Source organism: Zonotrichia leucophrys, chromosome 12 (genome assembly GCF_028769735.1).
Source record: "Zonotrichia leucophrys gambelii isolate GWCS_2022_RI chromosome 12, RI_Zleu_2.0, whole genome shotgun sequence".
NCBI lineage: Eukaryota > Metazoa > Chordata > Aves > Passeriformes > Passerellidae > Zonotrichia > Zonotrichia leucophrys.
In genome coordinates, this window is record NC_088182.1 from 16,123,800 (window position 1) to 16,141,514 (window position 17,715).

The 17,715-nt window shown below is 45.1% G+C and overlaps 1 protein-coding gene across 3 annotated transcripts in view; it reads left to right on the forward strand.

The window, feature by feature from the left end:
• The first annotated feature begins 1,267 nt into the window (after nucleotides 1–1,267).
• Nucleotides 1,268–17,715, forward strand: part of IP6K1 (inositol hexakisphosphate kinase 1) — a 36,819-nt gene continuing 20,371 nt past the window's right edge. For 2 of the 3 annotated variants that reach the window (XM_064723826.1, XM_064723828.1), the window contains exons 1-3: nucleotides 1,268–1,382; nucleotides 1,775–1,829; nucleotides 6,102–6,201. The gene's annotated coding sequence lies outside the window, so the exon portion shown is untranslated. Of the gene's footprint in view, nucleotides 1,383–1,403; nucleotides 1,519–1,774; nucleotides 1,830–6,101; nucleotides 6,202–17,715 lie in introns of those variants that run through there. The other variant, XM_064723827.1, reaches the window with a different exon arrangement.

Below are 17,715 nucleotides of genomic sequence, written 5' to 3' on the forward strand. Positions count from 1 at the left end.
CAGGCGGCTGTGATTGCCTCAGGGGTCCCGGCGCAGGGCAGCGCTGCTGTGGCTGTCCTGCTGCGGGGGTCATTAGCACTGTCTCGTCAGCCATGTGGGTGCCGTGACCCGGGACAAGGATTAGCAGCTGGCTTGGCACTGAGAAAAAGGTTACGAGAGCTTCGGCCAAGTCTGCTTCGCTCACAGAAGCATCTCTGTAGCCTCTGGATGTGACCCAGCCGGGGCAGTCCACAGGGAGGTTATCTGGGGCGAGAAAACTCAGCCACGGGTAATTTTCAGCCACTTTTGCCCCGAGTCCCATATCCCCCTCAAGCTCGGCTTTATTACAGCCCTCGCAGGCGCGAACGGCTGGGATGAACAGCTGGTGGGCAGAGGGGATGGGTTGATAATTAGGAGGAAAAGTGAATTAGCGTGGGCGCAGGTGAGAGGGACGCCGCAGGAGGAGCTGGGAGCGGCGGGAAGCTTTGAAGGCGTCAGCCAGAGGGAGGTGGGAAAGCGGTGATTTGAATTTCAAAGGAGCGCGCCACGGGACGCCTCCCTGGCAGCTCCCGGGGAAATGAAGCACTGGCGGGATAAGAGGGAAGAGACTAATTTGGGGAGTAGGTGACTAAGGGGAACAGGGGCCAGCCGTGAAATTTCACAGTCAGAGGGGTCACCGGTGTGACTTTGCCTGAGGGTCCCTTTTGCCCTGAACCCACTGGAACCGTCACCATCCGGGAATTTAACCCTTTGCGGTATAGGAGTGGTGCGTGAGCCCGTCCCATTGGCGAGACCCCGCTCGGAGCGGCGGCCGAAGTGGGATGCGGAGCGGCCCCGGGGGCTCGGGGCGCGGAGCTCTGAGTGTGGGACGGCGGGACGGCCGGGTGTGGGTTTGTACCGGGGAACACGGGGTGCACACCGGCCGGGTGTGGGTTTGTACCGGGGAACACGGGCTGCAGAGCGGCCAGGCGGGGGCTCGGACCGGGCAGCACCGCTCGGAGCGCGGAGTCACGGGCCCCGCCCATTGGCCGTGCGCTCCCCCTTCTCCGTGGGCAGCCAATCAGACGGCGCTGCCAGCTAGGGGGCGGGGCCCTGGCGGGCGTCACGTGTGCCTAACGTGCGCTGCCGTCCGCACTCGGGAAAGGGCGGGGCGGCTCTGCGCTTGAGTGACACAGAGTTTGACCTATCAGCATCCCGAAAGGGCCCCCGTGGGGCGGGACGCGGGTGCGGACTGGCGGGCAGGGCCAAGGGGCGGGCTTTGGACGGCGCGGTTGCTATGACGGCCAGCGCCGGGCCCCGCCCGCCCGGGCGCCGCCATCTTGTTGTTGATTCGGGCGGCGGGGAGCGGCGGCGCTGGGGCTCCGCGTTCCGGTGTCCCGGCCGGGCAGGCAGCGCCGGCCCCGGTGAGCCGCGGCGGGCGGAGACTGGACAGGCTGCCGGGCGGGGGGCTGAGCCGGGCGCGCTGCCGTGAGGAGAGCCCCGGGTGCGGCCCCGTGAAGGGAGCGGGGGTACACAGGCACGGCCCCGTGAGCAGCCCGGGTGAGGGGGCAGCGAGCACCGGGATGGGCCTGGAGTGGAGGGGTCCGTGCGCGGCTCCGTGAGGAGGGGCTGGGAGAGCCCGGTTCGTCCCCGTGTGTGCGTGGGTGAGAGCCGGGCGCTCTCCGCTGCGGGGCCCGCCTGGGGGCACGTCCGGGGCGGGGTTCCCCGGGCTGGGCACCGAGGTGCCGGGGCAGGGCCGTGCCCAGCGGGCAGAGCGAGCGTCCCCTCCCTTTGTGCCCTTCCTTCCCTTCCACAGGAGCTGCGCGCAGGAAGGAGCTCGGAAACCGCGGCGGTAACATGAAACCAACATGGTGAGCAGGCCGGTGGGGCGGGGGGCCCGTCCGCGCTGCCCCCGGCACGGGAGGGTGTGGGTGGCCCGGGAGCGCTGGCTGCCCCGCTGGGGACACCCGGAGTGCCTGGCAGTCCCCGGGGCAGGTGTGCTCCTGGGGCTGTAGCCCTGGACCGGGACCAGCCTTCCCCGGGCTTTCCTAGGGGAGGATTAAATTATGAATTAGGGTAGGTGGTACTGGGTCCATATTCCTTCAAATTTAAGCTTAGCATCCGCTCTTTTTTTTGTTGGTTTTTTTTTTCCTCCCTAGCCATATGCTTTAGTATGTTCTGCTTTTGTCGTTTCAACCTGTCTTGCTCTTTTTTTGCTCCATCTGCTTTTCCTCCCTTCAGGTTTACCTGGCTTAACTTGGTGTTCAGAGCTTCCAGAGCTCGATTCCAATAATTGGCCTTTGCTAATGAAACACTGAGTGGTGCAGGAATGATGGGGGCTTGGGTCTCTGTTCATTTTTAGTGTAGTGTTTCTGTGATCGTTAGGGCTGTGTAAACATAGTTCGTAGCTTGTCTCACAAAATAATATGCAGTAGTGTGTTGTGAAAGTCTCATTGTAGTGAACTGTCACCTGCAGCTGATATGCTAACACTTGTGTGTATGGTCAGGCTTTTGATGGAGAAAAATAATGGTATTCTTGTTGTTTATCACTGAATTAAGATTCTGATTTCCTTGTTATAGAAATTCTGTTGGGAGCTTCAAAGTGTTTTAGAATTAGGTGTATCATTATTGCATGTTGTCACTGTAATCCTAAATAGGTCTCTCTTAGTCCCATGTAACAATTTCTTCTTATTTTGATTGTGAAGTATTTTTCTGGGTTAGCTTAGCTCTGACCTAAGGTAAGTGCTTTGTTTTGGAGCTGGAAGGAAAGTGGTGGGTTATGAAAAGATTTAGTTGTGAGCTCTATACAGCAAGATAACATTGGGTTGCTTTTTCAACTGCATCAAATCCTTGTTTGGTCAATGTATTGAATTGTCCTAATGCTAATTTTCCTTTTCCTTTCTTGGAGGGTGTTTCATACCCTCTCAGCTTTTTCAGCACAACCATTTCCAGGTGCATGGATGAACAGCCTGTGCTATCCTGGTTAGAGCCTGTTAGGGTGATGTGAAATGTCCTTTTCCATGGCCTTGCCTTTGCTTCCTGTCTCGTAAGGAATTTTGGGAGAACAGGGGAAGTGATCCTTAGCTCCTGGAGGGGAAGTTGATGTACTCAAGGTTATTAGTGTGGGAATCCTTGATGGAAAGAGAGGGTATGCTGGTGGGACACTCTCCTGGGCCCTCTGGTTTTTCATGAGGCACTTTGTGGCACCTTTGCGTGTTTCTTGCAAAGAAGAAGAGGAAGTGAGCACGATTATCGGTTGAGATAAGGAAGGGGACAGTTTTTAAGATCTGCTTCTGATCACCACTTTCACATTCCATGTGTGGTTTCACAGGTGCTTCAGCTCGTGTAAGTATAGACTGCAACCCATGGGAGGTTCTTGCCTTGTTACTTATGCCTGTGCAGGTGAGAATCAGAGTTCCCTGACTTACAGACTGATCAAGCTAAAGACAAACTGTCTGTTTTTCTACCCAGCTTTGTGAGTGCATAAATGATTTTGCAGGTGCAAGGGAAATGGGGCTGGTGCTGGAATGGGGTCTTATCTGAGTTCAGGGTAATCTGCAGTGTGACTGTGTAAAGAATCCAACAATGTATTTTTACATTATCTATTTTCTTGCATAAAATATAATTTTAAACCACATTTTACATATATTCAAAAATTAAACGAAACTGTAGTGCCCATGCTTCTCTTCCACTTCTGTGAATCATTGTGTGCCTGATCATCAGGTGGACAGCACTGGACGTGTCCTTCTTATAAAAATATTATAGAAGGAAAAGTTAGATGTGCTTTGAGATCCCCTCTCTTGGCAGATTGTGCAAGTCACCTGACTTGGAAGTTATTCTGCCTTGCCTTGCACGTAGTGAAAAGTCAAGGTTAGAGTAGCAAGCACTCAGAGGTCAGAAAAGTGCCCAGGCTGGAGTTGTACCTGTGCCCTTAATCAGCTAATTGGCCTTTTAAACAACTGTTGGGATTTCTTCTTCATCAGACAGTTGTATGCTCTGCTCATCCTGTCTGAGCTGCCTGGTTTGTTTCTTTCTTTTTGTCCCACAAATACAGAGCTTATTCCTTTTGGGTGAAATGACCAGACTCTGAAATGTGACCTTGCTGAGCTTGGCTGGTGTGAGATGAGGAGCCCTGTACAAGCTCGGGGCTGTTTGTTGACCATCTGCTTACAGAGCTCAATCTCTTTGGTCCAGTGGGTTACCAAATGTTTGTAAAAAGGTTTGATCACTTTTCAGATGTCAGTGTTGAGTTAGTTTCTCCATGCCTAAAGGTTTTTGTGGATCTGGTGGATACTGACTGGTATGCTGGGTATGGGGTAGCACTCACTGTGCCTTCCACTAGGATAAGAAATGTAGGTGCTAAGTTTGAATTGGATATCCAGAACCCATGCTCTAGAGGAGGTGTGTTTCTTCCATCTGTGGTTGAAATGCAGGTACTGAAGCCATGGAAAATCTGACAGAGGCCTTGATTATTGCAGTGTAACCCAGGCACTTCACTCGCTGTCAGTAGATTCCCCCAGTCTGTCCATCAGGGATTAGCTCATAACGTGTTGGAGATGTGAGCATCTCAGTGGAGTGTTAGTGCTGGGATTTGTAGTCTCAGAAGTTAGTATTGACAAAAAGCTGCAGCCTGATTTGTTTGCTCTTGCATTTGACATTGGTGCTGGGCAGGGTTCAGCATTGAACTTGACTTGCAGAGTTTGTGTGTGGCTCTTTGCTTGTTTATATAGTGTGACATGCCTAGGAACAACTGCTTTTATTTCTGACCTCTCAGTCTTTGAGAGGGAATGTATCAAAAACAAGTCTAGTAAGTACAGAGGGTCCCCAGCGAGCTCGAGAAAAGGAGCAAAAGAACAGAAAATGTGACAGAACCCTCTGCAAGAGTCATGTGGAGTGTTTGTGTTACGTGCTGTAAACTGAAGGAGCCCTTCAGCTCTATGGAGCAGCAGCTAGCAGTGTCCCTCATTTCTATTCCTGATGTGACAGGAATGCAGAGCAGGATGCTGGCCAGTGTTTAATATCAGGTTTGTTGCTGCTGTCGTAGGGGAGGTGGGGGAGGAAGAGGAAGTGTGTGTGCGTGGCTGCTTGGTTTCTGTTTTGCAGCACGGCCTGTGCGCGGTGTTGTGCCGTTCTGATGTGGCAGCAGCTGTTATTTCTGGTGTTCCCAGTGTGCTCTTCGGGTGGATGTGCTTCCTAAGAGATGCAATTCTCTTAATCAGTGTGTTGGGCTGCCTGTGCTGCCTGTGTAGTCCATGCTGGTGTGAGCCACTCTGCAGATGGTACTGAGGTGCAGGTGCTTAGCTTTCATTCATCTCCACAGGCTCCTCTGTATGCATTTTGAGTGGCATTAACTGTGTGTAAAAGACAATCTTCTTAAGCTTGCATTTATTTTGCATCACCCCATCAGTATGTGGTGTCATTAGTGTTTGAACCCCTTTTTGTGAGTCAGGGAATAAGCTTTGCTATTACAGAGTGCCTCTCTAGCTGTATAATGTGCTCACAGTAGTTAAAATGGGTGCAGTTGTTTTGTTAAAAAAATCACATGGATGTAGCTGCCATAATTATATTAGTAGGAGATCCATCGACCAAATCTGATAAAAGAGGTTGTGATGTGGATGTGACTGTCCTGGCAGGACGTCACTGCACGTGCTTGGGAGCTGCAGTAGATAAGCTGTCTGTGATTTAGCTTTTGTAGTTAGAAAGGTTATCTCCTTCACCAGCTGTCCTGCTGCTTTGCCAAACACTGCTTCCCCTGTGCTGGGGCCTACAGCCAGGCCTGTTCAGCTGCTGGGCTTTCATATACTCTGCTCCAGCCTTTCTTCCCTAGTGCCCATTCCTGCCTGGTGAGGAACAGTCATGGATCCTGCTCTGTTCCACCCTGGTTGGGAATTTTCAGCTAAGGGTGGCTGAGGCAACTGGCGACAGTGTGTCCCCTCAGCCCAACTGGTGGCTTTGCTAAAGAGCATCTGCCAGAGCCCACAGGAATGAGTGAGAGCATTTGCTTCCTGAAAGGAACTTGTGAATTCCTGTCCCAGTCTCTAGGGAAGGCATGCTCTCAAACATTCTGAATTGACAAGCAAGTAAAGTTCTAAATAAAAGCTAATTTAGGACTTGCTAACTCGTTTCCATACATCATTTCACAGGCTGACTTGCTTCTGGGGTCCTGCTCCCTCTTGATTGTGAGAAGTTGGCTCCATATTCCAGTGACTGCTCAGCCAAAGGAGCTTGGGTGACATCTCCAAGGTAACTTTTTTCTGTTTTGTTCAGAATACGTATGCAGCCATCTTAGAGATGCAAGAGAAATAAACTGCTTGCTTTTTACCTCTCCCTTTGGAATTTACCCTTTAAGTAAGGATATGTAAATACAGTTTGTGGGAGTTTTGCTCTTATTTTTGAAGGATACCACAGGAACACCCAGTTAAGTGCAGTAGCCCAGACTGAAAAATTTAGTCCTGTTCATTGACCAGATTGGTGTCAGTTCTTTGTAATAAGAACTAAAATTCCAAGAACTGGAGGCTCACTCATGCTCTACTAATTCTGGCCATTCAGGTAGCTGATTTGCAGCTGAATCACCTTATGATGATTTCAGAATTCTTATCATTGTGTGCTTTTTTCTTTCTCTTCAGAGATTAGTTTGCTGAAAGTTGATGAGGCTGATCTGATAGTCTTTCAGTTTCACAGAGGTTACTTCGTGCTGTCCTGAATTTGGAAGAAAGTCAATCATACTTGTTTTCCCCCAGCTCTTTATCAACAAAGATATGACTCAGTATACCTGTGGTATAAACAGACTCAAATGACCTTGTTTTCTTTAGACATGGTATGTTTAAGTAGTGGTTGTCACAAGTTCAGTTTCTTGGTGGGGAAACCCCTGACCTGGTGGGTGATGGTTTTTCTTAGATTGAAGTGCAGAAGGTAATGACCAGGGCAGCTGAGCTCCACAAGTACCTTCCTGGGACAGGGAGAGGAGACATGTGCTGCCTTCTCTTCAGGGCTTGCTCCTGTGTCTGTCACTGCTGACTTGAGTGCTGATCTAAAGCTATACTACTGTATAGCTTATATATTCTGACATTTCTCTTTTTCCCACCCCCACCACAGTTCTGTGCTGAGCTGCATTTTCCCCAATTTTTTAAACTTCCAGAGTGCGTTCATGCAAAATATCATGTGATCTTTAATTCCAATTAATATTATTCAGTTGTTGGTATCAAAGTATTGCCAAGCATTTCCAAAAGTGAGTTCAGAAATGTTAAAAAGGGCACAAGAAGATAGGGCTGGCTGTTTGTTCAGTGTCCTTTGACAGTACTGTCTGAGCAGCTTAAGCACGTGTGGGGAGCAGCCATGATCTCATTAGAGCTAACTATAGGTGATAAGCAGCTTTGAGCACCAAAATCAGTGCACCACCGAGTGCAGATGTCAGGGAGTTATTTAAAGCAGGAAGGATTTGGGAGAGAAGCCTGGGGGCTGCATAGTCCCATGTCTTACTCAGTGTCTGAATCAAACCATCGAGTAACTCCATGAAATTGCTGGAGCTCTTGCAGGAGATGAGATCTGCTGCTCTTGTTTTGGTTTGTTGGTTAAAAACATGGTAAAGTCCTGGAGCTTTGGAAGATCCTCACAGCACTGCTGCTTGCTGAAAGGTTTATTGCACTTTTTCAAGCTGTGTAAAAGTGTAAAGCTGTGTGACACATCTGAGGAATAGACCTGTTGAATTCACTGGGGTTGACTCACATACCACAAATACTGAAATAAAAAGAACTTTTAACTTGAGTCTTTTGAGTCTGTCCCAGAAGAATTGTTGAAGCAGTCTGAAGCTCAGTTTGTGTTGAAACAATACATATGCAGGTTTTTTTTAGATAGTTTCTTAAACACTCCCACGCTTCCTGTAATAAAATCCACATCATCTTTGTCTCAAAGATGTGGATTTTACTTAGATTAAGTGTTACACTGTATAAAATGTTTATGGATCCCTTTACTTTTGCAAATAATGGAGTGGTTTACTTTATTTTCCATTAGAAGCAGATATTGTAAATGTGTTTTCTTATGCTGTGCAAGTGGCATTTCCTTTACTTGGGCATAAATCTTCTTTATGTAATTGAGGTCTTAATACTTCACAGTTCTTACCACAAGTGTTGACCTGAATACACTTATTAAAATTTGACAGTAAGCTAAATGTGAACCAATAAGCATTATCAAGCATGCTTTATGCATCTTTTATTTTTATAGAACTGAGGAAAAACCTCTAACTCTATTTTAGTCAGACTGAGTAGGTATCACTGTTGTGCATCATGCAGAGTTGAATAGTTTTCATTTCAGGTGCTCTGCACACTGGTTTTTTTTTGGTTTTTTTTTTTGGTGTAATAACAACACTTGGGGGTTTCTGTTTTTCCCCTTAATTATTATTAGCTTTAGTTAAGTATGATCACAGAAATTTGTAGCATGCTTAGCACTGACACTTCCAATGAATTTCAGCAGCTTAGAAAACTGAGCCTATTGACAATTTGGTTCACTTAATGACAAAAAACAGTTGTCTTAAAAATTAGTTCTGATTTGTGAATGCAGCTTGACTCAAACATTCTTAGTTAAAATAGTTAATGGTATTGTTTCATTCACCAGCCAAAAGTGAACCAAGGTTTTTATTCACTGCAATTAAAATACCTTCCTAAAACCTGACAATTAAAGATCAGGGTTAGGGTTAAGGTTAGATGGTTAAGTGTTTGAGACTTTGTTTTTTGGAGTTCATCCCATTGTGACTTGACAACCAGAAGAAAATTCAAAACCTTTTAAGAATTCTGCCAGGGATCAGTGTCCCATGGTAGTGAGCTTGCCAGGCTGAATCTTGTATGAGTGCAAAGCACTTTGTTTCAGGTTTCCTGTCATTTGCAGTTTTTTATCATTCTCAAGGAAGAGAACTCTGTGTTATTTTCCACCCATTATGCTTGTTATTTTGTGTTTTGCAGCCTGAGATGATATGCTTTTGGCACATGTTATCACACTGTATTGATCTGGAAGAGAAAATGAAAGGGAAATTGGCTTTCCTTAGCTATATACAGCCTGTGATGTGTTGTGGCTGTGAGAATACATGTGATTTAGCAGATTGTTATTTTGTAGGAAAAAACCCAACCCAAACCAACTTGCAGCATGGCCTTGCAGTGTCTTTAGAAGAACTTAAAATGTGAAAAACCAAGGTAGCTGTAGTACACTTGAGAGAGGTTTTGTAGTTAAAAACAAACTTGCCACAATTTGTGTGACTTCCAGATGAGTGTGCTGTGCTTTTTTAGTGTATGGGGAAGGAGATTTTTTTATGTATATGCAGGTGCTGCATCTAATAATCTCCAAACCAATTTGACATATGAGGTTTAGCATACTTTCTTTTGCTTTGGCTTTACATCTCTTACATAACCAGTGGCCTCTGTTGTAAGTGGCACACTAGAAAGCCTGTTGGAAGGAGCTTTGAGATCCACTTCAGCAGCTTAACATTTAGATAAGATGTTGGGCATTTGTGACCTGTAGAGTGTTTACAGGGACTTGTTTATGACTGCTTCAGTGAACAGGAAGTTAAATATAGGCTTGTTTGTCTGATTCTTCACTTCAAATGAAGAGGAGAAGTTCCTTATTTCAAACCCTCAAGCAGAGCTGGTTGGTGTGGGAAAGCATTTCAAGGGGCCTGCTGCCCAGGTTAGTGTGTAGGAGAGTAATAATGAAGATTTGGAGTATTAAAGGTCCCTTTGGAAGGTGCTTGAGAAATACAGTGGAGTGAACTGTGTTCTGAGCTCCCTTCTTGGATATTTCCTTTTGTAAACCCAAGTTGCACTGGATACCTTGGAAGTGTGAGGTTTGCTAGAGTGTACCAAAGGATGGTTGTACTGGCTCCTGATTGGGTAGAATAATCTTGCAGACATTTTTAAGTGCCAGATTTTGTCCTTCAAAAAATGTAGCACCTTGCCAAGCTTGAAGTTGTGATTGTCTGACTGATGGATGTGTCTCCTGAGGAGACAGCCTCAGGTTCAGATTGCCTTTCATTTCCACTCAGCTGGCTGGGCCTCCTGTTAATTCTTTGTCCTTTACCTTCCAGAACATGCTGCAAGCCACAAAACAGCTCCAAGGTGTTTCAACAGCTTTAAGATTTTCAGTATGAGTGATTGAAAGCCTTGCAGCTTATGCTGATCCTCAGGAGAGTTACAGGATAACATCAGGCCCAGATCAAAATCCCTTCCATGACCCTGGGTTGTGTGTCATGTGTGTTCTGCCATTGAAGGGATGAGAGTATCCTTGTATGAAATTGAGTTTAGAGTTTTATCTGGTTTCACATGAAATGACTACCTTAGCTTTCACCCCATCAGATACTGTGTCATATATTCTACTTAAGTACCAGATTTAGTGCACTGTCTTTGTCTAAAGTATATTTGCCATGACAGACCTCGTTATTTCCCATTCCAAACCTCAAAAATGAAATGTTGTCCTTCATTCTTGAAATTTCCATGGCATTATTTACTTTCTTGTAGCACTTGTATTGAGATTTTTTTTCCCCCCTAATGCAGAGCTTGTTTTTCTTCCTCTTTTCAGTGTTTTTAGTTTGTTTGGGTTTTTTTTAGTAGGTCGACAGTACAAGAGAATATACTGTATATGAGAATGTACCTTCCTTTGGTACCTTCTCATGGAGAAAAAATCACAGTGAAGTCTTCAGTTGAGAAGTTACAGCTCATGATTTCTTGCCTGTGAGCCTCAAGGGTCCCCTGCTTAGGGAAATTAAACTGGTCTCAAGTAGGGGGCATGGATTTGCAACGTGATTATGTGGCTGGAACTCCTGTGGACATGTTTATAACTTTGTTTCTGCCTCTCCTGCTTGGGACAGCTGCATTAATCAGCATGTTCATCCTTACCTTCTCTGCCAGTGGAATCCCTTAATGCAGAGGCACTGATAGTGATAAAATGACACTTGTAAGGTAAAGCTTGTTTTGCTGGAGGTGTTGAGAAGGTAAAGAGTGAGGAATGCTTTATTTGTCATTGTGAGTAACACTTTTTTCAAGGGAAAAAAATTAGATAAAAAAGTGGGGGCCCAAAATATGCCTTTTCCAGCTGAATTAATTTTTTCTTTGGCAATGTGAAGTTTGGAGGGGTTGCAGTGAGAGAGGAGGGCATCTCTCAGTTGGGCATAGAAAATTTTACCTATCCATACAAACCTTGATATATTTATTGTAGCATGGGTGTCTACTTGAAATTACAGGGCAATCTGCAGTTCCATTTTCTCATACAATAAATTAAGTGGTGTTCTGAGCAATGGTATCATCTGGAGTACTGTATAACTGACTGCCTTGCATTTCTCTGAGCCTTTTCAGGTATTTAAGAAAGCCCCAAATTTTGTTTAGTATCAATGTCTCAGAATTACAGTGGCAGAACAAACCACCAGATAACAACTGCTCCTTGTGCTTTTGGCACAAGAATTTGTTTACCAGGGTGAAGTGAGCTTGTTTGGATAATCTTGCATTTATTCCCCTAAGTCTTTCTGTTGGACTGATGTGCTCCTAGATTGTCTTTCTGTTTCTGCCATATAAACAGAAAAGTTGTTCAAGGATTTGGATTTTTGGCCAAGCAGCACCACATTCATTTGAAAGAGATGCCCTAATTTGAGTCCATATTAGCAAAACCAATTCAGTTGTTCATGTACTGGGACACAAATTCTTTAGATTTTGAGAATTTTAATTAACAGGCAAGACTAAGTTGAAATGAAGTGCAAGGGGATCAGGAAAAGTGAAACGATTGCCAGACTTCTGGCTTTAAAGAATGGTTTAAAAGTAGCAAGGTAGTCAAGTAAATTGTTGCTTTCTGAAAAGCTGTATTTCTGCTGGCTGAAGTTCACCTCAACGGAATGGTTTTACCAAGTTCATGGAAACATTCAGTGGAAGTACAAAACCAGTAGCCTATTCCTGGTTCTTTCCTTTCCATGTGGGTAATCTCAGGTAGATTATGGTTATCTAAAAGATATCTAAAGAATCTGTTAACCAAATCAACTGAGTGCTTTGTTGACTTGTCAAGTTTCAGCAGAGAGATGTAAGAATTGCTGCATTTCTCCTGGCTTTAAGTGTTCAGACAGAAGTTGTGCTGTCTGATAAAACTGCGGGATGCCATTAAGGAGCTGCCAAATGTAAGTGTTTTCTGCTTCCTGTGTAGAAAAAGATGAGTGTAGCTGAGGCAAAATGTTTGTTTAGCTTTATCTTCACAGTTAGAGAAAGAGAAAATTCTGATGTGTGTGCCCCTCCAGTCATCTCAAATGCTGTTGTAACTGCCAAAATGCCCTGGTGTATCTCTGTCTGCATATGTGAGATTAAAGTCCTCTTGGGTACTGAAATTCCAGCTCACATGAGGCTGTGAAGCTGTCAGTGCCTTGCATTCCATGGAGGGATAGGTGGAGCTTGTGCAGACAACACATTACAAGTCAGACTGCTAATCTTTTTGTTCAGAGCTGCTGCTTGTGCATCACCTACAATTTTGGCAGGACATCCTCAGTCAGGATGCTGCTCTGATGTGATCTGGTGGTGACAGGAGGCAGAGGTAGAGCCCAAGCCATGGCTGAGCAGATGTTTGTTTCTGGCCACAGAAGTAACAAGATGAGTGTTTGCTTGTTTGGGTCTTAAACTAATTTTTTAACAACAGGAATTGTACTGAATGGGCATTGCCAAACATTTCCTGAAGGCAGAGATCCTGCAGTCCCCAGCTCCTTTAAGAGTGCCAGTTGCTTGGCATGCCCTTATCTAACACTGTTCATTTCCATGTAATTAATTCTCAGGCAGCTCAGAAAAAGGGCAATGTATAGATCTGAGGAGGAGATGGATCAGAGTGGTGTCACAGCCCACAGTGTATGATAGGAATTGTAAAGCTGCTTTACAGTGAGCTTGAAGTGAACCAAATCAAACACTGGTTTACAGAGGCCCTAAGGGTGAGATTAGCTGGCTTGTGATGGTTCTTTGTGGCAAGTCTGTGTTTGGTTTTGATGTATAACTCTTTTAGACTTGATGGGTTTAAATCTATATGTTGTCCTAATTCCTAAGGAAACAAAACATTTGTGCTGCTTCCTGAGTACTGGAGCCAGCTTCTGCTCCTTAGCAGCTGAGTTTGCTCTCCCCTCCCTTTGCACGGGACGTGTTGTTGTTCACAATTTGCTCTTTGGATGGAGTGTCTGGATCTTGACTGTGGGGTCAGTCCCTTCCAGATGAGAAACGTTTCCCTTCACAGATCCTAAATGGCTGCTTACCAGTCGCCATGCTTTGAAAATTCCCTTCTTGTGTCACTTGGGAATGGGATGTGGGGTCTTGGCTTGGCTTTCCTCTGCAGTCTACATGCAAAGCAAAGACAAAGGAGAAGTGTTTGAATATCTGTGTAAGTTTTCTGAGAAGCAGAGTATTGCAGGATTGTACTCTGAAGGTAAAGAGGAAAGAGAAACTTTTCTGTTAAGCATTGTGAAATGGAAAACTGCACATATAAACAGCAGAGTGATGTTTTTCTTGTTAGGAGTGGTAGGAAGAGGTAGGTGGGAGAACTTTTTGCCCCTGGCCCTAATGAAGCTGGTTTGTCTTTAGCATTTAAAGTCTCAACATAAATAAGTCACTGCAAAGGGATTTTTGCTTAAGTCAGGTTGCAGTCAGCAGCTTAATTGAATGTGGTTTCTATAACTTGTGGAGAAGGTTTTTGAGCAGTTACTGTGTACCATGCAAGTTTTGCTGCAGTTGCTATTTTTTCTATGCTTTCTTCTTTTATTATTTTTTTATTTTGGGGAAGTAAGGTGCTGAGTTATTGGGGTAGAGGACAGGGAGCCTGCATTGCGCATCTGCATCGTGACCTGCGGAGTGAATCAGCTCAGTCAGAAGAGTTGAGCTGGAGTGAGCTGTCCGGCCATTTTCTGGCAGGCAGGAGTTCCTGACAGTGGCTTTAGTGTATGGGTGAGGAAAATCCAGTTTGAGTCTGCCTCTGCTGCTGCAGGAGATGCATTTAATAACATCCATGTCTTTGCTGAAGGGACTCGTGCTTGAGGCAAAAGCTCTCTCTGGTTTTTTTTTGTTGTTTACCCAAGTAAATAGTTTTATCATTGGAAGAAGATAGTGAAGTTTTCAAATCCATGCTGTTCCCAGAAGGGGGCAGGGGAGACTTGTGAGTTGTGGAGTTAGATAAAAAGTACTTTTGTTTGGTTTGGTGGCACTTCCGTGCTGGCGTTGAGGCCCAGCAGGCGCTCCTGCCGCCCTGGCAGCGGGAGCGTGGCACCCTGAGAGCCCTGCTCAGTGCCAGGAGCCTGCAGCAGGACCTGGGCTGCAAGCCTTGCCTGCCTTGCCTCTCCTTTCTCTCTTTGGGAGCACTGCAACAGCTGAGAGCTCTCTCCTGCACTTCCCTCTCATCTGATACACTGAAATGATATGTGTGTTAATGCCATGAGAGGATGGAGTCATCATAAAACGTCCCTATTTCTATACTCAGAGCAATCTGGGCAGTTGGCATCTAGGTGTGTGAAAATCTTAGTTCCTTCTTCCCTTATTCTGTCATCTAGATTTTTATTCTTAATTAAAGCTGGAAAGAAGCTTCTCTGTGCAGCTTTCTTCAGGATTTTCTGGGGAGTCTGGGTTTGCTCTTTACAGACCTAACTTCCATTTGCTAAACGCAGCCTGGCCAACAGTGAGAAGGAGACTGTTTTGCCAAATGTTTTCGAAATGGGGTCATGCAACTCCAGCAAGTTTGTTTTATGTCTGCAAAATGACCTGGGATTTCTTTGACAGCCTGGAATACAGACAGAACAAACTTGGCCATGTTGGTGTGCATTTCTGTCTTTGAATGGGGGAAGCAGCTACTTTCTCACAGGAAGTGCTTTTTGCGACATTCCTGATAATTTTGACATAACTTCTACCTCTACACTGGCAGTGAAAGGGTAAACAAAGACTCTGCTGAATAAGGGGGCTGGATCAGTGATGCACAGATTTCCTTGAGGTATTTGGTGGTTTTTATGCCTGAGTAGGTCTTAATTTGCAAGCTCTCCTGGCTCTTGTGTCTAGAGACAAGGTTGAAAGAGGAACCAGCAGTCAGAAGCTGATGGAGACAGAGTGGGGGATTACTTGAGAGAGCTGGAGCCCATGGGACCTGATGGTGCTGCAGTGCCAGCCTTGTGCTGCTGGCACATCTCTGATCACTACTTTCAAACTAGGCCCAAAGGATAATCCAGGGTGCCAGTCTCACTTGAGTCCTGGGCACAGTCGTGGCTCAGGTCCTTTGGTACACCTGTGTGAAACATGTGCAGGAATGTGACTGGGAACAGTTAGTATGGATTTACTGACTCTTAAGTTGTGTCTGACGCACCTCATTGTCTTCTGTGATAAAATAATCGGATTTGTGGATGGGGAAGAGCACTAGGGGCCATTTAGCTTAAGTTTCCTGGCTGTTTTACAGTGTTCTTGTGTGCATGTTGGGACATTACAGACTGGATGGGTGGAGTATGAATTCAAGCACATCAGGGAATTCTGAGGAGTAAATGGAGTCGGAGGCAGATGAAAGAGTGATTCATAGAGCTCTTTCCACAGGACATTAGCTTCTGAAAGTAGGCTCTTAATCAGTCTTTTTTTTTCCCTCCTGAATGTCATCCTTTGCCACAATGTGATAAGAGTGGATGGAAGACAGTATTTAAGAGGCTGTCTGGTTGAAATTCATCAGTCTGGCTCATTATCAGTGTAGAAGATTAATCTGTCTTTTCTTGGGAAGAAGTGGGGAGGTTCACATGAATGTTCTTCAAGATTACCTTGTTTTGTTTTTCATTCAGTCATGTGTATTTGTGATTGCCACTGAACTACAGTTAAATAAAATACATGGTAGTTTTGGGGATTTCAGTCATACCCAGGGAGGATGTGTTTGGAATGCTGTGAGGTTAGTTTGAGAAGAAGAAAAATAATCAGTCAAAACAAAGCAATTTTGTTTTCAATGGGTTACAGCTTCTTTGGGTTTGACAAACTTGCTGTTATAAAAGGTGATCTGGAGGTTTTCTTTACCTAATGTGTACTTTAAATTCTCTTCAGTGTTCCTGAGATACTGTGAAGCATCTGATAATCTTTTCAGGATTGCCGTTCTGAAAAGAATGCTGTCATTAGATCTGGTCAGGCTAAGGTATAAATATTTATGCCCAAGGAACTGTAATTGCAAAATTCAGTGTGTGGTGTTTGCTTTGTGTTTTTTTTTTCCCTTTCCAATATTGCTATTACTGGCTTGCTGCAGCCAGTGGTATGCATTGGAATTAAGAATTCAGTTTAAGCTTTCTAGTGTGGTAGTGTGCTAAATTAAGGTGCCAGTTATGAGCAAAGAGGTTAATGGTCTTACATAACGCTGGTCTTGAGGTTTTTTGCCACTGCAGAATCAAAAATAGCAATTAGGAGTTCATTTTTTTGTCCTAGTTGTGTATTTTTCTGTGGGGATCAATTATCTGCAGCAACTGACTTTCTAATCAAGGCTGTTTTTTCTGTTTTAAAAGCATCATAATTTAAAACTTGAGAACAGTATTAAAAATACCAGTTCACCACAAGCTGCTTACATTTGCCTTTCAGTTAGTGGTCTCTTGGAAAGCTATAGATCATCCTTATTTTATCAGAACTGCCTAAGGAATGTAATTTTAGCTCCTCTGGGTTTATGGCTTTTGTAGTTATTCTTCATGGGTTCAGCTCCTTGTGGCTTTTGTGTGTCTGTGGTTAACCCTGTAGTTTCTCTCTACAGTTACTGGTTAAAACTCTTTAACCCTTGGCTGCACTTTGCTATTGCATTGTGTATTCTGAAACAGCCAAAACCACGGAGTGTCCTTACAGATGCATCTGAGATCTGTTGTGTTAGCCAGTACTTTTTTTCCTTCTGAGAACACTTGGCCATTTGTCCCAAATGGGAACTGTGTCCATTAGATTTGGCCTGTATGTGTGTCTAATCTCATCCTAAATCTCCATTCACAGAGTTGCTGGAAGTGTGTTCCTTCCTGTTGAGGTTTCCCTTCATGTCTAGCCCTGCTTTTTTTTTTCTCATTGTGGAATTCATAATGCATTGTAACTTTAATTACCTTATGAATAAAAAAATGTATATGGTCACCTCTATAGCAGCATGGATTGCTTTACATCTGTGCACTGTTACGTTGCAAGAGGAATAATTCCTGGTTATATTGTCTAGGGAAGACTTAGGATTTGCCTTGTAGACTCCATTCAGAAGTGTCCAAATGGTGTCTCGTTGGAAAGTGAAAAAAACCCCAAAAGAACAGGAGGAAAGTTGTCCTCAAATTCTTGGTGTCTGATGTCTGTGGAGAAGAAGGATTTATGTAACTGAATGTGCTGCATTCTGCTCCTTGGCTCTCCCTCTGAGGTGCCAGCATGTTCTAGCAGGGCAGTGCTGCTCTCACTTCCTGCCAGCCCACCTGGGCTCGCTCCCCGCGCGGAGGAGCTGTGAGCTGCACTCACCACACTTGCCCTCATTTTTTAGCTTATGGTGATCTCTGCCTTTCAGTCTTCCCTTGATGAAATGTCTGCTTCCAGGGTAGTCAGCAGCCTGCATGTGCAGATAAGCTGAATTGGGATTTGAGCAGGGGAGCACTAAGCAGATCTGCAGCTGGGTGTGTGACAGCACAAAGAGTCCCCTCCAAACATCACTGGCTGTGGCTTTCCCTGCTTGCATTAGAGATTCCATTAGAAGTCTGGTCTTTGAGCAGTCATCTTATAAATTTTTCTAATATCTCTGCTGATAGAAATGAGGACACAAGACATAGTG